This window comes from Schistocerca nitens, chromosome 2, assembly GCF_023898315.1.
Source record: "Schistocerca nitens isolate TAMUIC-IGC-003100 chromosome 2, iqSchNite1.1, whole genome shotgun sequence".
In the NCBI taxonomy this organism is placed as follows: domain Eukaryota; kingdom Metazoa; phylum Arthropoda; class Insecta; order Orthoptera; family Acrididae; genus Schistocerca; species Schistocerca nitens.
Window position 1 is genome coordinate 979422697 of NC_064615.1, and position 21353 is coordinate 979444049.

The following is a 21353-nucleotide window of genomic DNA, read 5'->3' on the forward strand; positions in this document are numbered from 1 at the left end:
CATCTGCACACACACGAGTCACCTGAGTCCCGTAAATTCCGGAGAGGAGGACGATGAGCTCTGGCGCAACATTCAATCGCATCCCAGATGTGTTCGATTGGGTTCAGTTATGGCGAGTTGGGGGCCCAGAACTTCAATTGTAAATCGACACTGTGTGCAGCATTTAACGGAGATTGGAAAATACGGTTCTGTAGTCAAATGAGTGCTGAGTAATATGGTGAACTGGAATCCTGAATTAAACCAAACTGGTTTCAGGAAAAAAAATTGTTGAATTACTTATTGAATGCCCCTAGCGCAATTATCGCAAAAAAGTTTGTGCACTCTTGTTTCGGCTGTGTCCTCTCACGGGAACGAAATATCTCACGATGAGGGAGGAGAAGAAATAAGAGTCGCTATCGAGGACATTTGGTCCATGAGACAAGTGATTTGTATTGCCAGTTCAGGTCGCAGCGACGCTGTTGCCATACGTGGCTTACCGCATCCCACAACCGGTCGCTATTACTCGCGTTCTCTAGCGACTGCAATAAAAGTCTCAGCAACAGACAGATCATACTTGCTAACGTGAATTTATTTACAACTGCTAGTTGTAATAGACACATATCAGCAATAACATTATGACCTCCTACCTAATAGTGGGTACGTCTGCCTTTGGCACGGATAACAATGGTGACGCATTGTGACATGGAAGCAGTGAGTCATCGGTAGGTCACTGGAGGGAGCTGGCACCATATCTGCACACACGAGTCACCTAAATCCCGTAAATTCCGGAGAGGGGGACGATGAACTCTGATGCAACATTAAATCACATCCCAGATGTCTTCGAATGAGTCCAGATCTGGCGATTTTCGGGCCAGCACATCAACTGGAAAAGCGCCACTGTGTTCCTCGAACCACTGCATCACACTCCTGGTCTTAAGATATAGCGCATTATCTTGTTGAAAAATGTCACTGCCGCCGGGAAAAATGATCGTCATGAAGGGGTGCACGTGGTCTGTAACCGGTGTGAGATTTTGGCCGCGTTCTCGCTTCCCACGCCCGGGTTCCTGGGTTCGATTCCCGGCGGGGTCAGGGATTTTCTCTGCCTCGTGATGGCTGGGTGTTGTGTGCTGTCCTTAGGTTAGTTAGGTTTAAGTAGTTCTAAGTTCTAGGGGACTGATGACCATAGATGTTAAGTCCCATAGTGCTCAGAGCCATTTGAACCAAGCCATTTTGGCCGTCATGGTGCCTTGAACGAGTTCAATGGACCCATGGATGCCCACGTGAATGTTCCTCAGAGAATAATGGAGCCGCCGCCAGCTTGTCTCCGCCCTGCAGTACAGGCGTCAAGGAGTTATTCGTTTGGAAGACGAGGGTTACGCGCCCTCCCATTGGCACGATGAAGAAGGAGTCGGGATTCATCAGACCAAACGACGCTCTGCGCTGCGCCACCGTCCAGTGGCGATGCTCATGTGCCCATTTCAGTCGTAGTTGTCGATGTCGAGGAGTTAACATTGGTACATGCACAGGTCGTCGACTGCAGAGGTACATCGTTAGGAGGGTTAGGTGCACTGCGCATTCAGACACTCCTGTACTCTGCCCATTATTAAAGTATGATGTTAGTTCCGCCACAGCTCGCCGCCTGTCCGGTTTTAGCGGTCTTCCCACCATACGATGCCCGCCATCTGTAACGACGTCTGGGCGTGGTTGCAGCTTGCTATCGCCACGTCTTGAGGACACTCGCCTTAGCACTCGTCGACCACCCGACAAGTCGTACAGTCCCCGAAAAGCTAGTGCCGAACCTCCAGGCCATCACAATCCGCCCTCGGTGAAACAGGTAGATCGCGCTCACTGATACTACATGCACCGTGTAAATGTCTGACTGGCAGCCATTCCTCGCCAGATGAGACTACTATCGACTGGACGGGTTTATATTGACAGTAGGTCGATGGTCATAACATTCTGGTTGGTTCAAATGGCTCTGAGCACTATGGGACTTAACTGCTGTGGTCATCAGTCCCCTAGAACTTAGAACTACTTAAACCTAACTAACCTAAGGACATCACACACATCCATGCCCGAGGCAGGTTTCGAACCTGCGACCGTAGCGGTCTCGCGGTTCCAGACTGCAGCGCCTAGAACCGCACGGCCACTACGGCCGGCAACATTCTGGCTGATAGTGTATAAACTCGAAGACTAGTAAAGAGGTATTTAGTACACTACTGGCCATTAAAATTGCTACACGACGAAGATGACGTGCTACAGACGCGAAATTTAACCGACAGGAAGAAGATGCTGTGATATGCAAATGAATAGCTTTTCAGAGCATTCGCACAAGGTTGGCGCCGGTGGCGACACCTACAACGTGCTGACGTGAGGAACGTTTCCAACCGATTTCTCATACACAAACAGCAGTTGACCGGCGTTGCCTGGTGAAACGTTGTTGTGATGCCTCGTGTAAGGAGGAGAAATGCGTACCATCACGTATCCGTCTTCGATAAAGGTCGGATTGTAGCCTATCGCGATTGCCGTTTATCGTATCGCCACATTGCTGCTCGCGTTGGTCGAGATCCAATGACTGTTAGCAGAATATGGAATCAGTGGGTTCAGGATGGTAATACGGAACGGCGTGCTGGATCCCAACGGCCTCGTATCACTAGCAGTCGAGATGACAGGCATATTATCCGCACGACTGTAACGCATCGTGCAGCCACGTCTCGATCCCTGAGTCAACAGATGGGGACGTTTGCAAGACAACAACCATCTACACGAACAGTTCGACAACGTTTGTAGCAGCATGGACTATCAGCTCGAAGACCGTGGCTGCGGTTACCCTTGACGCTGCATCACAGACAGGAGCGCCTGCGATGGTGTACTCAACGACGAACCTGGGAGCACGAATGGCAAAACGTCATTTTTTCGGATGAATCCAGGTTCTGTTTACTATCCAGGTTCTGTTTACAGCATCATGATGGTCGCATCTGTGTTTGGCAACATCGCGGTGAACACACATTGGAAGCGTGTATTCGTCATCGCCCTACTGGCGTATCACCTGGCGTGATGGTATGGGGTGCCATAGGTTACACGTCTCGCTCACCTCTTGTTCGCATTGACGGTACTTTGAACAGTGGACGTTACATTTCAGATGTGTTACGACCCGTGGCTCTACCCTTCATTCGATCCCCGCGAAACCCTACATTTCAGCAGGACAATGCACGACCGCATGTTGTAGGTCCTGTACGGGCCTTTCTGGATACAGAAAGTGTTCGACTGGTGCCCTGGCCAGCACATTCTCCAGATCTCTCACCAACTGAAAATGTCTGGTCAATGGTGGCCGAGCAACTGGCTCTTCACAATACGCCAGTCACTACTCTTGATGAACTGTGGTACCGTGTTGAAGCTGCATGGGCAGCTGTACCTGTACACGCCATCCAAGCTCTGTTTGACTCAATGCCCAGGCTTATCAAGGCCGTTATTACGGCCAGAGGTGGTTGTTCTGGGTACTGATTTCTCAGGAGAGAAATTTGCTTTTATTAATGTTTTTCCGCTGAGGTAGTTAGTTTATTTTAAACGAAGTGTTTCATTCCGCACTATTGGCTACATTCAACTTCGTTCAATTTCAAGTGCAAATTTTCATTTTCTGGGACGAATGACAGTATACCATAATAAAGAACCAAACATGAGAATACAGTACTGGACCTCGAAGAAAATTGGTATCACGAAAACCACATGACAAGCTGAATATCAGGTACTTCAGAGTGCATCTGGACATAGAAATTTGCAATTAGAGCGGAATGAAGCATTTTAGTATGGCTTATGAAATTCCGATGCTGCTGGAGTAGTCTCTGATGTCCTGTCCCTTTTATGACACTGTAAGATCTCTTAATACGTACGAACATACGTAAACATTTACTTGAAGCTGACTAAGTAGGCAAATTTGGTCAGTAGTTTTGAACTAAATTTTTTGTTTCAAATATAATGACAGCTGTAGCAGAATTTTACAAATCTGCCTTCTGTGAAAGTGTTTTTCGATCACAAGGCACTTGTCTAGTACTTCCTCTAGGCCTGAAGTTATTTCTTAATTTGTGTTTACGTCTTAAATTCATAGAATGCCATTCTGTGGCAGACTGGCAGCATACCGTGTTTTATCGTTTTAACTCACCACAAGGCTTCATATTTATTCCTGGAGCAGAATATAAACTCTCAGTTGTACAGTTTCTTTGCCTCACAGACCACCTTGTTAATTTTTTACACATTTTGAAATAGTCATGAAATTTATTGTCCTTTATTGCGGTATAAGCCGCACAAGAAACTGTTTCTTTTCTTTTTTTTTTTTGCAAGAAATTTGTATTCCATTCTACTAGCTTTTTGCAGTGCTGTGTAGGTGTAAACCTGTTGGAAATGCTACATAACAAGATTGCAGAGAACGAATTAAAATAAAAACTGTCAAAGTCATCCCATAGCAAAATGTTATGGTCCTTCGAGCTGTGGAGTCTAATTTTGAAATGATATTTTGCCAAAAATCTGCTTCCTTATCTGCATCCTTTATCTGGGTGGGATATGATAAAACAATTGCTCTAAGTACAACTCTGTATGTCCTCTCAACAACATACCGCAGGGCTGCACATGGTCACGTGATGCCCCACCACGCACAAACTTCCACCAGAAATGCGACGGAAAGCGTATGAGCAGAGCAAGCACCAAGCACGGGCTGCCTACGTCATCGTAGCTGCGCATGCGCAGTACAGCCTGTTGTCTGGCGCTGCCCTGGTAAATGCTCAAACGAACCTGCAATGATATGTCACGGACATCCTGCGTCCTCGAGTGTTACCTCTCATATGACAGTGTCTTGGTGCCATTTTTCAACATGGCAATGCTCGTGCACACATGCCACGTGTCTCTATGGACTGTCTGCATGATGCCGAGGTTCTCCAGGGTATGCGAGACCGCCTGATTTGTCCCTCATAGAACGTCGTCCCCCATGAAATGTCAATGCCGTCCCAGTACCAGTATCCAAGATATCAGGAACCAATTACAACTGTTGTGGGCCAGCTTGCCTCAGGTCAGGATACCATGGCCTTAGACACCCCTCTAAACAGAATCCATGCTTGCATCCAAGATAGAGGTGGCGCAGCGTCGCACTGGTAGGCGTCCTCATATGGTCAAGTCCTTTGCAAATTTTACTCGATTTTGCAATCGCTGCCCTTTCACATCGGGGGGGGGGGGGAGGCGGTTCAATTTGTTTCCTCCTCCCCTTCTGGGGGCCTCACTTTTTTTGCTAGGCAGTGTTTTTTTTCTTCGGGCGTCGAGCCAGCTAAACACATCTTTGCAATTTGTTTGTCTGCACGCTACGTTACGTGGGCAGACAAACTTTTTCGTTCTGATCGTGTTCTGGCAGCAGACCCCGCCAACGACGTAGAACGCTTGGTATGCTCTGCGCCGCAACGGTGTGTCCTTGGGAGACGACGCTCTGCATGCGTATAGCGGTGTTTTACGCACCCAGGCTTGACGTCGATCTCGTGTGCCCAGCATCCTCTCCAACACGTTCGCAGAGTGCGTACGGTCCCAAGCAACTGCGACACTAGACACGCATCCGAGGGCAGCGGCCGGTCACCCAGATTTTCGTTTCCCGTGGTGTCCCTAGGACCCTAAATGCCGGGTTGGTTCCTTCGAAACAGCCTCGGACGATTTCCTGTACCAGACGTCTCGAATCCGAGTTACTGCTGTCTTGTTACTGACCTTTTCGCGGACGGAACCCTAAACTCTAATCTTCCTTCCTTGTTCTCTAGAAACTGTAAATTTTTAAGTCCTTGGCAATGTCACACTGCTTTCTTTTGACGCAAGTTAAAAAGACAGTAGGCACGAGATGCCTAGTTTAAGGAATAACTACAACTACACTACAAGGGAAATTTACTTAGGTGCTCTCCTTCTGGATTTTAGCACTAAAATGATAGTTTTCTAATGTTTCGGTTTTCATCTGTTTTCATTTTCTATTTCCCATTATTTCTACAACTTGCCTAGTTGTCTCCGTTTGGTGTCGAGCGCATCACCATACATTGTAAAAGAAACAAATAGCGTCTCTGATCTAAACTCAAAAACTGGTAAACTGCCTAGATGCTGTGAAACTTACGATTCCCCCGCCGTATAAAATGTTCAGACAACTTAGGGGTATGTATCCGGTTAACGTCTTCAACAATCGCCGTATTGTGACAGGTACACACCCTGTCATTTTCAGGGCACAAATGCAACGGGATAGCACAGTGTCTGGAAACTCCATGGCTCCGAAGGAGACCACACTGCAATCGGATTTTTGTAATTATTTTATATTTACAATATATAAAGTCCAGAACTGAACTATCAATCGGTCAAAGCCGTTCGGTCAAACTCTAGACGATTTTTCAACAGGCAGCATTTGTTGTTGATCTCTAGCCCTATTCAATCCCCAAGTCAGAAATTTGATGAAATGAACAGGATCGTCCTATCAGGTGTTTATTTGTTAATTAGTTTTAGACTAGTATTAGAAACTTATAATTGTGGTTGGTTTTTACTTTTAATTGGTTCTTACTGGCTATTTGCTGCAAGAGATTGACTTATATTTCTGCGTCTGCTTGATTTTCAGAAAATACAGCAAAATCATTTGCAAATGTTAGATATTTACTGCAATACATTGTTTGTTTATTCCATGCCACTTCTTTTTGAAGGCGGGGGTGGGGGTGGAGCGGTGGGAGAGGGGGTTCCTTATCCTGTGGTTTGGTAGGACTATGAGTGGAATTACCAGTACGGTGTTTGCTGTACAACCAAGGGAAATCCTTAACACATCAGTTGATACTGGAACGATTAAAATCATTTTTATTTTATTTTTGGAGTGATACGTTGTTACAAACGAAAACATGTGTGTGTATGTAAATGAGTGTAACAGAGGAGAGCCGGTCGTTGAAAAAAAGTCATATTTTTAGAGATGACTGGAGCTGCTGGTGACTGTCCATCTCGTGGCCGAAGCTCACTTTTTGCTTTCAGATGCACAATTCTGCCTTGAGCAAACAAAAGTTCTTCTATAACACCTACACAGCATATGTTTCTGGGAAGCTTGTGAGGTGTTCAAATGGTTCAAATGGCTCTGAGCACTATGGGACTTAACTTCTGAGGTCATCAGTCCCCCATAACTTAGAACTACTTAAAACTAACTAACCTAAGGACATCACACACATCCATGCCCGAGGCAGGATTTGAACCTGCGACCCGTAGCGGTTGCGCGGTACCAGACTGTAGCGCCTAGAACCGCTCGGCCATTGCGGCCGGCTTGTGAGGTGTACAAGTGTTCATTTCTTACTGTCGTATATCGACAAGCACACATCTGAAATGTTGTTAGACCGTCTCTGCCTGAGGGCGCTCACAGAGGGAGATTATTTTTAATAGAGGTGTGTTTGGAAGTAGACGTAAAACTGGATGGTCAACAATTTTTTATCTGGAATTTAGCCGCTAAACACTGAACACACATTTGTTGGAAATTATTGAATAAGGTGATGATGAGAGTATTTATGGATTTTGAAAAGAGTCATGTGAAGAATTGTGAATCAAAGGAAGTTTTTTGTTTTGTTTACTTCTGCGTAGTTAGCACTCTGTTGTAAAGATATTTGTTGCACCGAGATTTGGTTGAAACATTTATCTCATGAATTTCACACAGCTTCAGAAGTTTGTGGAAAAATCGGGGTCATTAAGGTGGCTTAATCTTTTGATCAAAGTAAATTTTCGAATAATCAATCAGTTAGATTGTTTCTAAAACCAGTCACTTTTGTATAAAGTCAGCGTTGTTCAGCATATTGTAAAGTTATAAAGTAATTCTTTGCTATAAAACTGTCTTAGAAAAATCATTTGTAGAACTTTAGCACCCAAAATCATTCCCATGCAAGAAATTGTATGTCGCGAGTGACCGCATTGCACATGGCGGTTTACACACTTTTGAAGGCTATTTTTGGCTTACCACTTGTAATTTAGCAATGCTGCGGCGCTGCTGGCTGTGCTCCACTTTCGGAAGAAAAGTTATACTGAACCGAGGTACACTATGTGATGAAAGGTATCCAGACAGCTGGCTGAAAATGACTTATAAGTTCGTGGCGACCTCCGTCGGTAATGCTGGAATTCAGTATGGTGTTGGCCTTGATGACAGCTTCCACTCTCGCAGGCATACGTTCAGACAGGTGCTGGAAGGTTTCTTGGGGAATGGTAGCCCATTCTAAACGGAGTGCTGCACTGAGGAAGGGTATTGATGCCTCGTACGAAGTCGGAGTGCCAAAACATCCCAGAGGTGTTCTATAGGATTCAGGTCAGGGCTCTGTGCAGGCCAGTCCATTATTGTCGTGTAATCACTCCTCCACAGGCCGTGCATTATGAACAGGTGCTCGGTCGCGTTGAAAGAAGCAATCGCCATCCCCGAAATGTTCTTCAACAGAGGGAAGCAAGAAGGTGCTTAAAACATCAATGTAGGCCTATGCTGTGATAGTGCAACGCAAAACAACATGGGGTGCAAGCCTCATCCAAGAAAATCACGACCACATCATAACACCACCACCTCCAACTTTTACTGTTGGCTCTACACGCAGGTTGGCAGATGAAGTTCACAGGGCATTCGCCAAACCCACACCCTGTTGTCGGATCGCCACGTTGTGTACCGTGATTCGTCACTCCGCACAACGTTTTTACACTGCTCAATCGGCCAATGTTTACTCTCCTTACAACAAGCGAGGCGTCGTTTGGCATTTACCGGCGTCATGTGTGGCTTATGAGCATCCGCTCGACAATGAAATCCAAGTTTTCTCATCTACCGCCTAACTGTCATAGTACTTGCAGTGCATCCTGACGCAGTTTGGAGTTCCTGTGTGATGGTCTGAACAGCTGTGTGTCTATTACACATTACGACCCTCTTCAACTGTCGGCGGTCTCTGTCAGGCAACATACGAAGTCGACCTGTACGTATCCCTTCACGTTTCCACTCCACTAACACATCGCAAACAGTGGACCTAGGGATGTTTAGGAGGGTCGAAATCTTGCGTACAGACGTATGACACAAGTGACACCCAATCACCTGACGACGTTCGAAGTCAATGAGTTCCGCGGAGCGCCCCATTCTGCTCTCTCACTATGTCTAATGACTACTGACGTCGCTGATATGGAGTACCTGGCAGTAGATGGCAGCACAATACAGCTAATATGAAAAACGTATGTTTTTGGTGCTGTTCGGATACTTTTGACCACAAAGTGTAAGTGCAAGTATAGTTCAGGGCCATAATCATATAGTTACACTATACATACAGAACAAGGTCATTACACACTTAATCAGAGATTAGTTCAGATACCTACATTCAGTTTGCAGGTTATTTTCTAGTTATACAAATACATTTCAGCAAACAGTGTGATATATCAGTGAATGAAATATTTTTCGTATTCTGAGTTTAGTTTCGCAATTAAGCTACGTAAAACAGCAGACGACTTTAATTAAAGTCATTTCAATAATACATTCAGACAAAATTTAGCAGTTCATTTGATGTGGAATTTTTATTGGTTTTATTTTGGCGTCTTTTTGATATGTTGAATACTGTCTACACTGACGTCAGCCAACACACCACTGTTCACTCGACTGTGCAAAACAGGGCTTAAGTAATCACATACTTTTAATAATAAGTTTCATGCACTTTCATTCTATACTACACACACAGGGTATGAGCCCCTCCCGCCGGAGGTTCGAGTCCTCCCTCGGGCTTGGGTGTGTGTGTTGTTCTTAGCATAAGTTAGTTTAAGTAGTGTGTAAGTCCAGGGACCGATGACCTAAGCAGTTTGGTCCCTTATGAATTCACACACAGTTGAACATTTGAACAGAATATGAAGGAGAAAGTTGCACGCTCCACCATAATCAAGGGAACATGTATGGGTCTTAAAGAAGAATTTGTGTTTGCTTAAGGCAGAATTGCACTTCCACAGCTTTAGTAACTACAAGTTTCGGTTACTCGATCATTATCAGGTATCATAAAACTATTTACATCAGTCTTTATGTTATCGTTCTTACCGTGTGGTCAAGATTATTTAATGATATTATGCACTGTTGATTGTAATGACTCATATTACACTTAACAGCAGTTCCAGTGACGAAGGATGGTGATTTATTTTATGTTTTGAAACCGCAATTAGAATGATACCATACAGACTGTTGTAAACAATTTTATAATACCTAGTACACAGCAACTATCGGTCAAGATTTAGTTTTGGGTTACTTTATTAAAACGAAATACCGATACTTGTTTCGAATGTGTATTAATTCGAAAATAGTAACATTCTTTTTTAATAAAGTAAACAATAACTAAATTCTTTCTGTTTTCTGTTGTGCACTATCAACATAGCCCACACTTCTTAGAAATGTCGTTATTTGACGAAATAGCTTTTACAATACGTGGTGATGAGTTGTTGATTAAAATTGGTAATGAATAAGCGCTTATTTCAATAGCAGCTCTCTGTGGTTCTTAAATGTGAGTTTTTTCAAACATTTATGACGTGTGGGGCACCACCTGCACAAATAGTAAGCCCGCATCTCGTGGTCGTGCGGTAGCGTTCTCGCTTCCCACGCCCGGGTTCCCGCGTTCGATTCCCGGCGGGGTCAGGGATTTTCTCTGCCTCGTGATGGCTGGGTGTTGTGTGCTGTCCTTAGGTTAGTTAGGTTTAAGTAGTTCTAAGTTCTAGGGGACTGATGACCATAGATGTTAAGTCCCATAGTGCTCAGAGCCATTTGAACCATTTGAACAAATAGTAAGTCGATATCGTGCTCGACATGTCTTGCAGTGTACCACATCGTCATCTACTGTCTCCTCTTCGTGTCCTTCAACTTTGTAACACAATTTCACGTAGCGACCGCAAGAGAAAATTGAGATAAAGACGAGCTAGTATAGAAAAGTGTCGAAATGCCTTCTTCATTTAGAAATTCTTCCATATTTGCGGCAAGCGACCATTGGGATTTGGCACAGCATACAATTTTGGAAATATCTTGGTCGCAAATTAATTTACTTTCCATTAAGCGTTTAGATACATCATCTTCTCAGAACACAGAACAAAATACAAGGAAAATTTCAGAAAAGTGAGTACCGAAAATAAGACTTCTCTTTAAGTATGACTTTGGCACTTGACTCCATAGGGATGAGGAGTCTTAATTTCAGTGATTTATATTCATACTTATGTGAGCTTTGCTTTGTATTTTACTCTGTATTCTGATGATAATATATCGAAATGCGTTAACGGCGAATAAATGAATTTGCGACCAAGACCTTTCCAAAATTATATCCGGTGATAATCGCTCTTTCAGTGTACCATACTATCCCAGAATGGAAAAGAAAAGGTGTGTTGGGTGGGCTGATTTAGGTACGCTCTGTTCGCTCTGTTACAGACTGTGTGGCTGATACGCGACGTATATGTCGGTACAGATACAGTACCTTAGAAACCACGCACGTTACAAATTTTTCAGCTGACATAAAGACCTCAGCGAGCGTCCGCAGGTCATGGTCTGGACTCTAGACCCTAGGAGGGTCTAAGTTCGTTTCCTGGCCGGGTCGGAGATTTTCTACGCTCCGGGACTGGGTGTTGCGTTGCCCTCATCATCATTTCATCGTCATCGACGCGAGAGTCGCCGAAGCGGCGTCAAGTAGAAAGACTTGCACTACGAACTACCACACATGTCGTCTCCCGGCTAATAATGCCGTACGACCATTTCATTTCATTTTCCTCAGCGAGCAGTCAGGAATAAATAGAGAAGCATCGGATTTTCCTTGAAGTTCACCCAACACGTTTGCGGTAGATAAAGAGCAGCCTGTTACACCCATGCCGGTGGAAGCCGGAAGTCTTACACAATGGAACGGGCTCTAACTAGCGGATGGACGACAGGTGGCTATGCCACAAGGTTGCCACCGGGAAAAACGCGATGAACGCTTACCGGAACATAGAGGGCGATAAGGGTGTGTTTCTATGTGCAGCTATACCTGCACATCACCCGAGTGTCACACTATACATTGTATACTTGTAAAGGGACCGTACGGCGACCACAATACCACAAATGCTCTGTGTTCAACCACGTGGTCCACTCCATGAAGACCAACCTTGACACTTGCCACCACAGCCCACATTATGGATTGTCCAAAAGAATTGGCGCAACAAGACGTCCAACATTATTAACATGTTTCCAGAATGAGATTTTCACTCTGCAGCGGAGTGTGCGCTGATATGAAACTTCCTGGCAGATTAAAACTGTGTGCCCGACCGATTCATTATTAACATGCTTAGACAACGACGTCTACGCAATCTAGACTGGCTACAGAAACCCTAATATATTATATAAAAATAGAAAATAAATCATATATCAGTGATATTGTCATTGCCTAGGCCCTTTGCGAGACAGATTTTATCAGCAATGTCATGGCTCATATGCAGCCTAAACATATTTCAAACATCCTTTATCAAACATGCCTCATCATGTAACATAGGGAGACTCGAAGTAAGGAAAACGGGCTCGCACAGCATCGCAATCTATCTCACACAAACATACCGGATTTTAGAGGCCAAAGAAGGTAGCATAACTATGATCTTCGTTCATCAGCCTGCAGACGCCTACCCACGGAGACATGATAATCCCCTGAGAACTGCATTGGATTACATTGACAAATACTACACTGAAGCGTCAAAGAAACTGCTATAGTCATGCGTATTCAAATACAGAGATACGTAAACAGACAGAATATGGAGCTGCGGTCGGCAACGCCCATGTAAGACAACAAGTGTCTGGCGCAGTTGTTATATCGGTTACTGCTTACTGCTGCTACAATGGTAAGTTATCAAGATTTAAGTGAGTTTGAACGTGGTGTTATAGTTGGCGCACGAGCGATGGGACACAGCATCTCTGACGTAGCGATGAAGTGGGGATTTTCCCGTACGACCATTTCACTAGTGTACCATGAATATTAGGAATCCAGTAAAACAGTAAATCTCCGACATCGCCGCGATCAGAAAAAGATCCTGCAGAAACGGGACCAACGACGAGTGAAGAGAATCGTACAACGTGACAGAAGCGCAGCCCTTTCACGAATTGCTGGAGATTTCAATGCTGGGCAGTCGACAAGTGTCAGCGTGCGAAGAATTCAACGAAACATCATCGATATGAGCTTTCGGAGCCGAACGTCCACTCTTGTACTCTTGATGACTGCATGGCACAAAGCTTTACGCCTCGCCTAGGCTTGTCAGAATCAACATTAGACTGTCGATGACTGGAGAAATGTTGTCTGGTCGGACGAGTCTTGTTTCAGATTGTATCGATCGGATGGACGTGTACGGGTATGGAGACAACCTCATGAATCCATGGACCCTGCCATGTCAGCAGGGGACTGTTCAAGCTGGTGGAGACTCTGTAATGGTGTGGGCGTGTGTAGTTGGAGTAATATGGGACCCCTCATACGTCTAGATACGACTCTGACAGGTGATTCGTACGTAAGCATCCTTTCTGATCACCTGCATCCATTCATGTCCACTGAGCATTCCGACAGACTTGAGTAATTGCAACAGGACAATGCGACACCCCACACGTCCAGAATTGCTACAGAGTTGTTCCAGGAACACTCTTCTGAGTTTAAACACAAACTCCCAAGACATGAACATTATTAAGCATATCTGTAATGCCTTGCAACGTGCTGTTCAGAAGAGATCTCCACCCCCTCGTACTCTTACGCATTTATGGACAACACTGCCAGATTCATGGTGTCAATTCCCTCCAGCTCTATTTCAAACATTAGTCGAGTCCATGCCACATCGTGTTGTGGCACTTCTGCGTGCTCGCGTGGGCCCTACACGATATTAGGCAAGTGTACCAGTTTCTTTGGCTCTTCAGCGTATTTAGGCATGAGCTACATCGGTAAAGAAATTCTGAATCATCCATAGGTTTAGTCTACCGAACCACTATAATGAGCACTCCCAGACGTCCCATACCTGTTAAATACCCACGGACACCACGGGCACAAGGCCAACGGCCTTGCCGCAATAGTAACACCGGTTCCCGTCAGATCACCAAAGTTAAGAGCTGTCGGGCTGGGCTAGCACTAGGATGGGTGACCATCCGATCTGCCGAGCGCTGTTGGCAGGTGGGGTGCACTCAGCCCTTGTGAGGCAAACTGAGGAGTTACTTGATTGAGAAGTAGCGGATCCGGTCTCGTAAACTGACATAAGGCCGGGAGAGCGGTGTACTGACCATATGCCCCTCCATATCCGCATCCAGTGACGCCTGTGGGCTAAGGATGGCCCGGGGGCCGGTCGGTACCATTGGGCCTTCATGGTATGTTCGGGAAGAGTTTAGTTTTTAGTTTTTTAACATGGGCACAAGTCTGGAGAAACATTCTGGCTTCGATATTAGGTACAAACATCAGAGCCATCTGGTATGACGTAGTCTCAGAGCCACCACAAAAACCTGGAAGGAAATTTAACCGTACCTTTTACCTGTCCATTTTGTAATTCCCGTATCCAGGTATCCAACATTGTCTACTATTTTCTGTTTAACAAACCAATTCACATTCGGAGTTGAACAATGAAGAAGTTGGCAATAATAACAAGGGTGACTCTTTAACAGACTGATAACACAACCCCGCTACGACCAGAATGGGAGCTGTTCCCTAACAGACTGGCAACACGACCCCGCTACGACCAGAATGGGAGTTAATCACTAGCGCAAAGCATGGTAGCCACATTTCATTCGACGGGCAGTGCGTCTATTAGACATTCTCGTTTGAAGGACTACCAGGGCAACCTCTTCCAGCCTCAATGGAGACTGAAATGTCAGTTTCGTGAGAAGTATAATGTCACTTTCTAAAACTATCTGCGATTAGCACTCGCAGGTCAATGATGAATATATTAGAGAGAACACTGGGCACATGCGATTTGTTTTTCGCGACATACGAGTGTATGCTAAAACTAATGTTACAGCCACGTCAGTGAACATGCGCACAGAAAACAACTCTCTAAATTTCAAGATTTTGTACATGGCTGTGCTTCATCACCGTGCGTAGAAGAGCTGTTATTTCTAATCCAGTGAACTCTCTTAATACTTAATTAGTAAATACAATAAATAAGTAAATAAAATTAACATACACTACTGGCCATTAAAATTGCTACACCACGAAGATGATGTGCTACAGACGCGAAATTTAACCGACAGGAAGAAGATGATTAGCTTTTCAGAGCATTCACACAAGGTTGGCGCCGGTGGCGACACCTAAAACGTGCTGATACGAGGAAAGTTTCCAACCGATTTCTCATACACAAACAGCAGTTGACCGGCGTTGCCTGGTAAACATCGTTGTGATGCCTCATGTAAGGAGCAGAAATGCGTACCAACACGTTTCCGACTTTGATAAAGGTCGGATTGTAGCCTATCGCGATTGCGGTTTATCGTATCGCGACATTGTTGCTCGCGTTGGTCGAGATCCAATGACTATTAGCGGAATATGGAATCGGTGGGTTCAGGAGGGTAATACGGAACGCCGTGCTGGATCCCAACGACCTCGTATTGCTAGCAGTCGAGATGACAGGCATCTTATCCACATAGCTGTAATGGATCGTGCAGCCACGTCTCGATCCCTGACGACGTTTGCAGCAGAATGGACTATCAGCTCGGAGACCGTGGCGGCGGTTACCCTTGACGCTGCAACACAGGAGCGCCTGCGATGGTGTACTCAACGACGAACCTGGGTGCACGAATGGAAAAACGTCATTTTTCGGATGAATCCAGGTTCTGTTTACACCATCATGATGGTCGTATCCGTGTTTGGCGACATCGCGGTGAACGCACATTGGAAGCGTGTATTCGTCATCGCCATACTGGCGTATCACCCGGCGTGATGGTATGGTGTGCCATTGGTTACACGTCTCGGTCACCTCTTGTTCGCATTGACGGCACTTTGAACAGTGCACGTTACATTTCAGATATGTTACGACCGTGGCTCTACCCTTCATTCGGTCCCTGCGAAACCCTACATTTCAGCAGGATAATGCACGACCGCATGTACGGGCCTTTCTGGATACAGTAAATGTTCGACTGCTGACCTGGCCAGCACATTCTCCAGATCACTGACCAATTGAAAACGTCTGGTCAACAGTGGTCGAGCAACTGGCTCGTCCCAATACGCCGGTCACTACTCTTGATGAACTGTGGTATCGTGTTGAAGCTGCATGGGCAGCTGTACCTGTACCCGCCATCCAAGCTCTGTTTGTCTCAATGCCCAGGCGTATCAAGGCCGTTATTACGGCCGCAGGTAGTTGTTCTGCGTACTGATTTCTCAGGATCTATGCACCCAAATTGCGTGAAAATGTAATCACATGTCAGTTCTAGTAAAATATTTTTGTCCAATGAATACCCGTTAATCATCTGCATTTCTTCTTGGTGAAGCAATTTTAATGGCCAGTAGTGTATTTTCAGTTTCATTTACACTAACGTGTGTAATCGGAAAGATGAGTTTGGTAGGTGCATATCTAGAGACGATTATGTAACTACAACTGTGTGTCAAAAAGAAAAATAGATACTCATCCTTGTGACGCTATAGCTGTCATGCGTTGCCAAGGATGGTGTCACTGGGATTTCACAATATTTTGACGGAGCGCCTACTCATCTGCAGGCAAAGACGTCACTGAAACTTCGTCAACGTCAGTGACAGAATACACGAAGTTTCAGGACCAACATCCGAAGCAATACCTGAGATCCCCAGCAACACGTATTTCATCGGGGGGTGGGGGGGAATCAGTTGCGCAATGTTTATTAAAAAAATTTATAAATATTTTATTATCGATGTCACCGTAAGAAACCCCTCATTATTCTTACATTTGTTCTAGAGTCATCAGTATTTGCAAGGATCACTGTGTTTCACTGATAGAGAATACGTTTGAAAGGTTTGACTGCAGGTCCATTGATAACGTCTCAGCGTCAAGGTGAGAAGCTCTCGACATGCATGAATCACTCAGTCGGTCAAAGTACACGTTACCGCCGTAACAAACTCGGCACATTGTACATCTACCTGAGTCACCTCTCCTAATGGCAGATCACATCCCGTGGCTGCGATAACGCGATAACAGTGAGCATGTTCGGCTAGCGGTGTGAGTCAGAAGGCAGCGTTCGATAGGATCGATACACACGACACTCTCAGATGACAGGAACCATGCATCGATCAGTCCAGAACGAATACAGGGCAATGAGTGACTACTACGTCTACATCCATACTCCGCAAGCCACCTGACGTTATGTGGCGGAGGGTACTTCGAGTACCTCTATCGGTTCTCCCTTCTATTCCACTCTCACATTGTTTCGTTGAAACAAGGATTGTCGATATGCCTCTGTGTGGGCTCTAATCTCCCTGATTTTATCCTCATGGTCTCTTCGCGAGAGGGAGCAATGTACTGCTTGACTCCTCGGTGAAAGTGTGTTCTCGAAACTTCAACAAAAGCCCGCACCGAGCTACTGAGCGTCTCTCCTGCAGAGCTTTCCACTGGAGTTTATCATATCCGTAACGTTTTCGCGATTACTAAATGATCCTGTAACGAAGCGCGCTGCTCTTCGTTAGATCTTCTCTATCTCTTCTATCAACCCTATCTGGTACGGATGCCCCTGGTGAGCAGTATTCAAGCAGTTGATGAACAAGTGTACTGTAACCTACTTCCTTTGTTTTCGGATTGCATTTCCATAGGGTTCTTCCAATGAATCTCAGTCTGGCTTCTGCTTTACCGACGATCAACTTTATATGATCATTTCGTTTTAAATCTCTCCTAATGCCTACTCCCAGATAATTCACGGAATTAACTGCTTCCAGTTGCTGACCTGCTATATTGTAGCTAAATGAAGTATTGAGACGTGGGTCTACGATCATGATGATGAGACCAAAGTACAGTCTTCACAAAGGAACGGGAAATGTTCTCCAAGACCTTTGACTTCTTTTGTCTATATTTTCTTTTGGCTATGTTTTCGTATCAGATATTAACGTCTTCTCAATGCCAGCTCATATGGTATGTAGATTGTGTATCACAGTGTCTGCAACAGTAATCCATTAGGCTCTACATCTCTAGTCCGCAAGCCACCTTAAGGTGTGTGGCGGAGGGTACATTCTGTGCCATGGTCACTGCCCCCTTTTCCGTGCCCAGTAGCGAATTGCTCTCGGTAAGAACTGTTGCTGGTAACGGCCGTGAGACTCCAGTCTCTCTGATTTCGAGCGGTTGGTATGCTGGAGCGAAATGCGGTTGGCATCCCTGCACAGGCCTGTGTTTAATGTCTAACTGGCTAAATGGTTCAAATGGCTCTGAGCACTATGGGACTTAACATCTGTGGTCATCAGTCCCCTAGAACTTAGAACTACTTGAACCTAACTAACCTAAGGACATCACACACATCCATGCCCGAGGCAGGATTCGAACCTGCGACCGTAGCAGTCGCGCGGTTCCGGACTGAGCGCCCAGAACCGCGAGACCACCGCGGCCGGCAATTAATGTGTAACTGCCAGAAATTTCATTACTGTATTGCTGTTAGTTATTGTTCAGTGCTGTGTTGAGTAGAACGTTGTGTCGCCGCGCTGGATTAGCCGAGTGGTCTCAGGGGCTGCAGTCATGGACTGTGCGGCTGGTGCCGGCGGAGGTTCGAGTCCTCCCTCGGGCATGGGTGTGTGTTTTTGTCCTTAGGATAATTTAGGTTACGTAGTGTGTAAGCTTAGGGACTGATGACCTTAGCAGTTAAGTGCCCTAAGATTTCACACACATCTGAACATTTTTAGAACGTTGTGCCGCACAGTTTGCGAATTTAGAGATGGCAGAGTTAGAGGAGCAACGCGGCTGAATTTTGCGTGTAACTCAAGAAAACCCTTACAGAGACACACCAAATGATGCAGGATGCCTACGGTGATGAGTGCTCAAGCCGTACTCGGTGGCCGGCCTGAGTGGCGGTTCTAGCCGCTTCAGTCTGGAACAGCGCGACCGCTACTGTCGCGGGTTCGAATCCTGCCTCGGGCATGGATGTGTGTGATGTCCTTAGGTTAGTTAGGTTTAAGTAGTTCTAAGTTCCAGGGGACTGATGACCTCAGAAGTTAAGTCCCATAGTGCTCAGAGCCGTACTCGGTGTTACAAATGGTACACATGGTTTAAGGGGCTCCGGAACGCCCTATACTTGCAATGTTAAAATAACGCTTATAAATTACATCTTTCCTCACAAAGTATTTGAGGTAGGAAGTTGAACTTTTTACAGATTATTTATTGGAATATGGGCTACAACTTAACACAGGGATTTTACAAAATTTTAGTTCAGTTATTAAAGATGATTTTTTTTCAATTGTAATAAAAATTCACAACATTTTTTTGCAATTTTTTATTTATATATTCAAAAATATACAGTTTTTGGAAAAAGGCTGTGTTAAATTATGCAGAAGGTACTGTGTAACATTTACTGAAAGTTTGAAACAAATATGTTTGGAAGATCCTTAGAAAACATGTAATTAGTATGAGAAAATAAAAGTTTTGGGAATCGAGCGACAAAGATTGGATTAACTTTTTAGTGCATTCCAGGTCCATAGGATGGATTATCTTCATCCTCTGCAAACTCCTCCTCCAGCTTCCTCTTGTTCCTCCTCCTGTTTACTCTTGCTTGTATTTCTAGACTCTTTACAGCCCTGTCTGCAGCCCGAAGGCGTTCCTTGTCTAAAGCAAGCATCGCTCGTACCATGTTAGAACCTATCTTCATTCCCATATTTCTAAATACCTTGCACCTTACAATGTTGCCATCATTGAAAGTCGCAACAGCATCATACACACCAAAGTGAAGTGTTTCTATTCCAACAAATACAGTCTTGGGGATTCTCGACCATATAACACTATTTACACTTTCATTGGGGTTTTGAGTTTTTCTGTGAATACACTTTTTCAACAGTTCAGGTGCTGCTAAGTCTCTGAAAATAGGTTTTATCACCTCCATTATTGCATGAGGCAGACTATGCTTATGAGTGTACACTTCACCAGTTAGCAATCCTTTGTTATGTTTACACCAACTGTCTTCTTCTTTGGGACACAAGCTATATTGGGGATTTTCATCGTCTTTATTGTTTACAGTAATAACACATACCTTTGGCTTTCCAACATTTCTCCTTTTCTTAAAAGCCTTCAGGGGATTTCTAATAACTTTACTTTTACTCATTATTATACTTCAACAAAACAGAGACTCAAGAAACAGAATTAATTACGAATATTTTCGAGATAACGACAGAGTAAATAAACATGAAACAATCGACAATCACACCAACGATATATATTGAACCATCACAGGTTAGCCACAACACATACTTTATCTCACATCACTAAAATGTACCTGATGAACACGGACGTTAATAATAACACCATTTGACAGCAGTTTAACAGCGCCACAGTGGGTCACGCCCATGTAGAACACATTTCAAAAAAAAATTTAAAAATAGTTGTAGTCTTCGGAATTGAATAAATTATATATCTATTAAAAGGTAATAGTCTGCAGATTCAGAAAACACAAAAAAGTAAAAATTGAACTTTTCATGATTTTGAGCCTTTCCGGAGTCCCTTAAACGTGTCGGGACGGAAGTTAAAGATGACCCTCGTTCAGGACCCCCTTCGAGGTCTACCGACGACGCTCATGTCAGGAACGTCACCAAAATTGTGCGTGGCAATCGAAGACTGACTCTCCGAGCGATTGCATAAGAATGTAACATTTCAGTTGTATCATGTCATGAAATCCTGACACAGGCTCTTGGAATGCATCGTGTTGCCACCAAGTTCGTCACACGGCTCATGACTCAAGATCAGAAAGACCTTCGCCTCGTCATCTGTGAAGAGGTTTTGGATCGCGAAAATGAGAACGAGATCTTCCTCGAAAGAATAATAACTGGTGATGAGACGTGGGTCTGTGATTATGATGATGAGACCAAGGTACAGTCTTCACAAAGGAACGGGAAAGCTTCTCCAAGACCTTTGACTTTGAAGCATTAGTTCATCATGAAATCGTGGCACAAGGACAAACTTTTAATCGGTGATGCTATTTGGACGTGTTGCGACGCCTGTGAGGAAATGTGAGAAGGAAACGTCCTAAAACTTGGCGAAACAACCGATGGCTCTTGCATCACGATAACGCACCCGCACGTTCATCCCTGTTGGTGCGTAACTATTGCACAAAAAACGCAATGGCTGTGCTGCCTCATCCTCTCCAGACCTGGCCCCAGCGGACTTTTTTTTATTTCAGATATGAAATACCCGTTGAAAGGACGAAGATCTGCAACGATAGACGAGATAAAAGACAATTTGCAGACGGCGCTTCGCGC

General features: G+C 44.8%; 1 protein-coding gene and 1 pseudogene across 1 annotated transcript in view; one reads left to right on the plus strand and one right to left on the minus strand.

The window, feature by feature from the left end:
* LOC126235485 (uncharacterized) overlaps window positions 1-21353 on the minus strand; it is a 329377-nt gene that overhangs the window by 137240 nt on the left and 170784 nt on the right. The gene's annotated exons all lie outside the window — the stretch shown is intronic.
* Window positions 14017-14134, plus strand: LOC126238018 (5S ribosomal RNA; annotated as a pseudogene).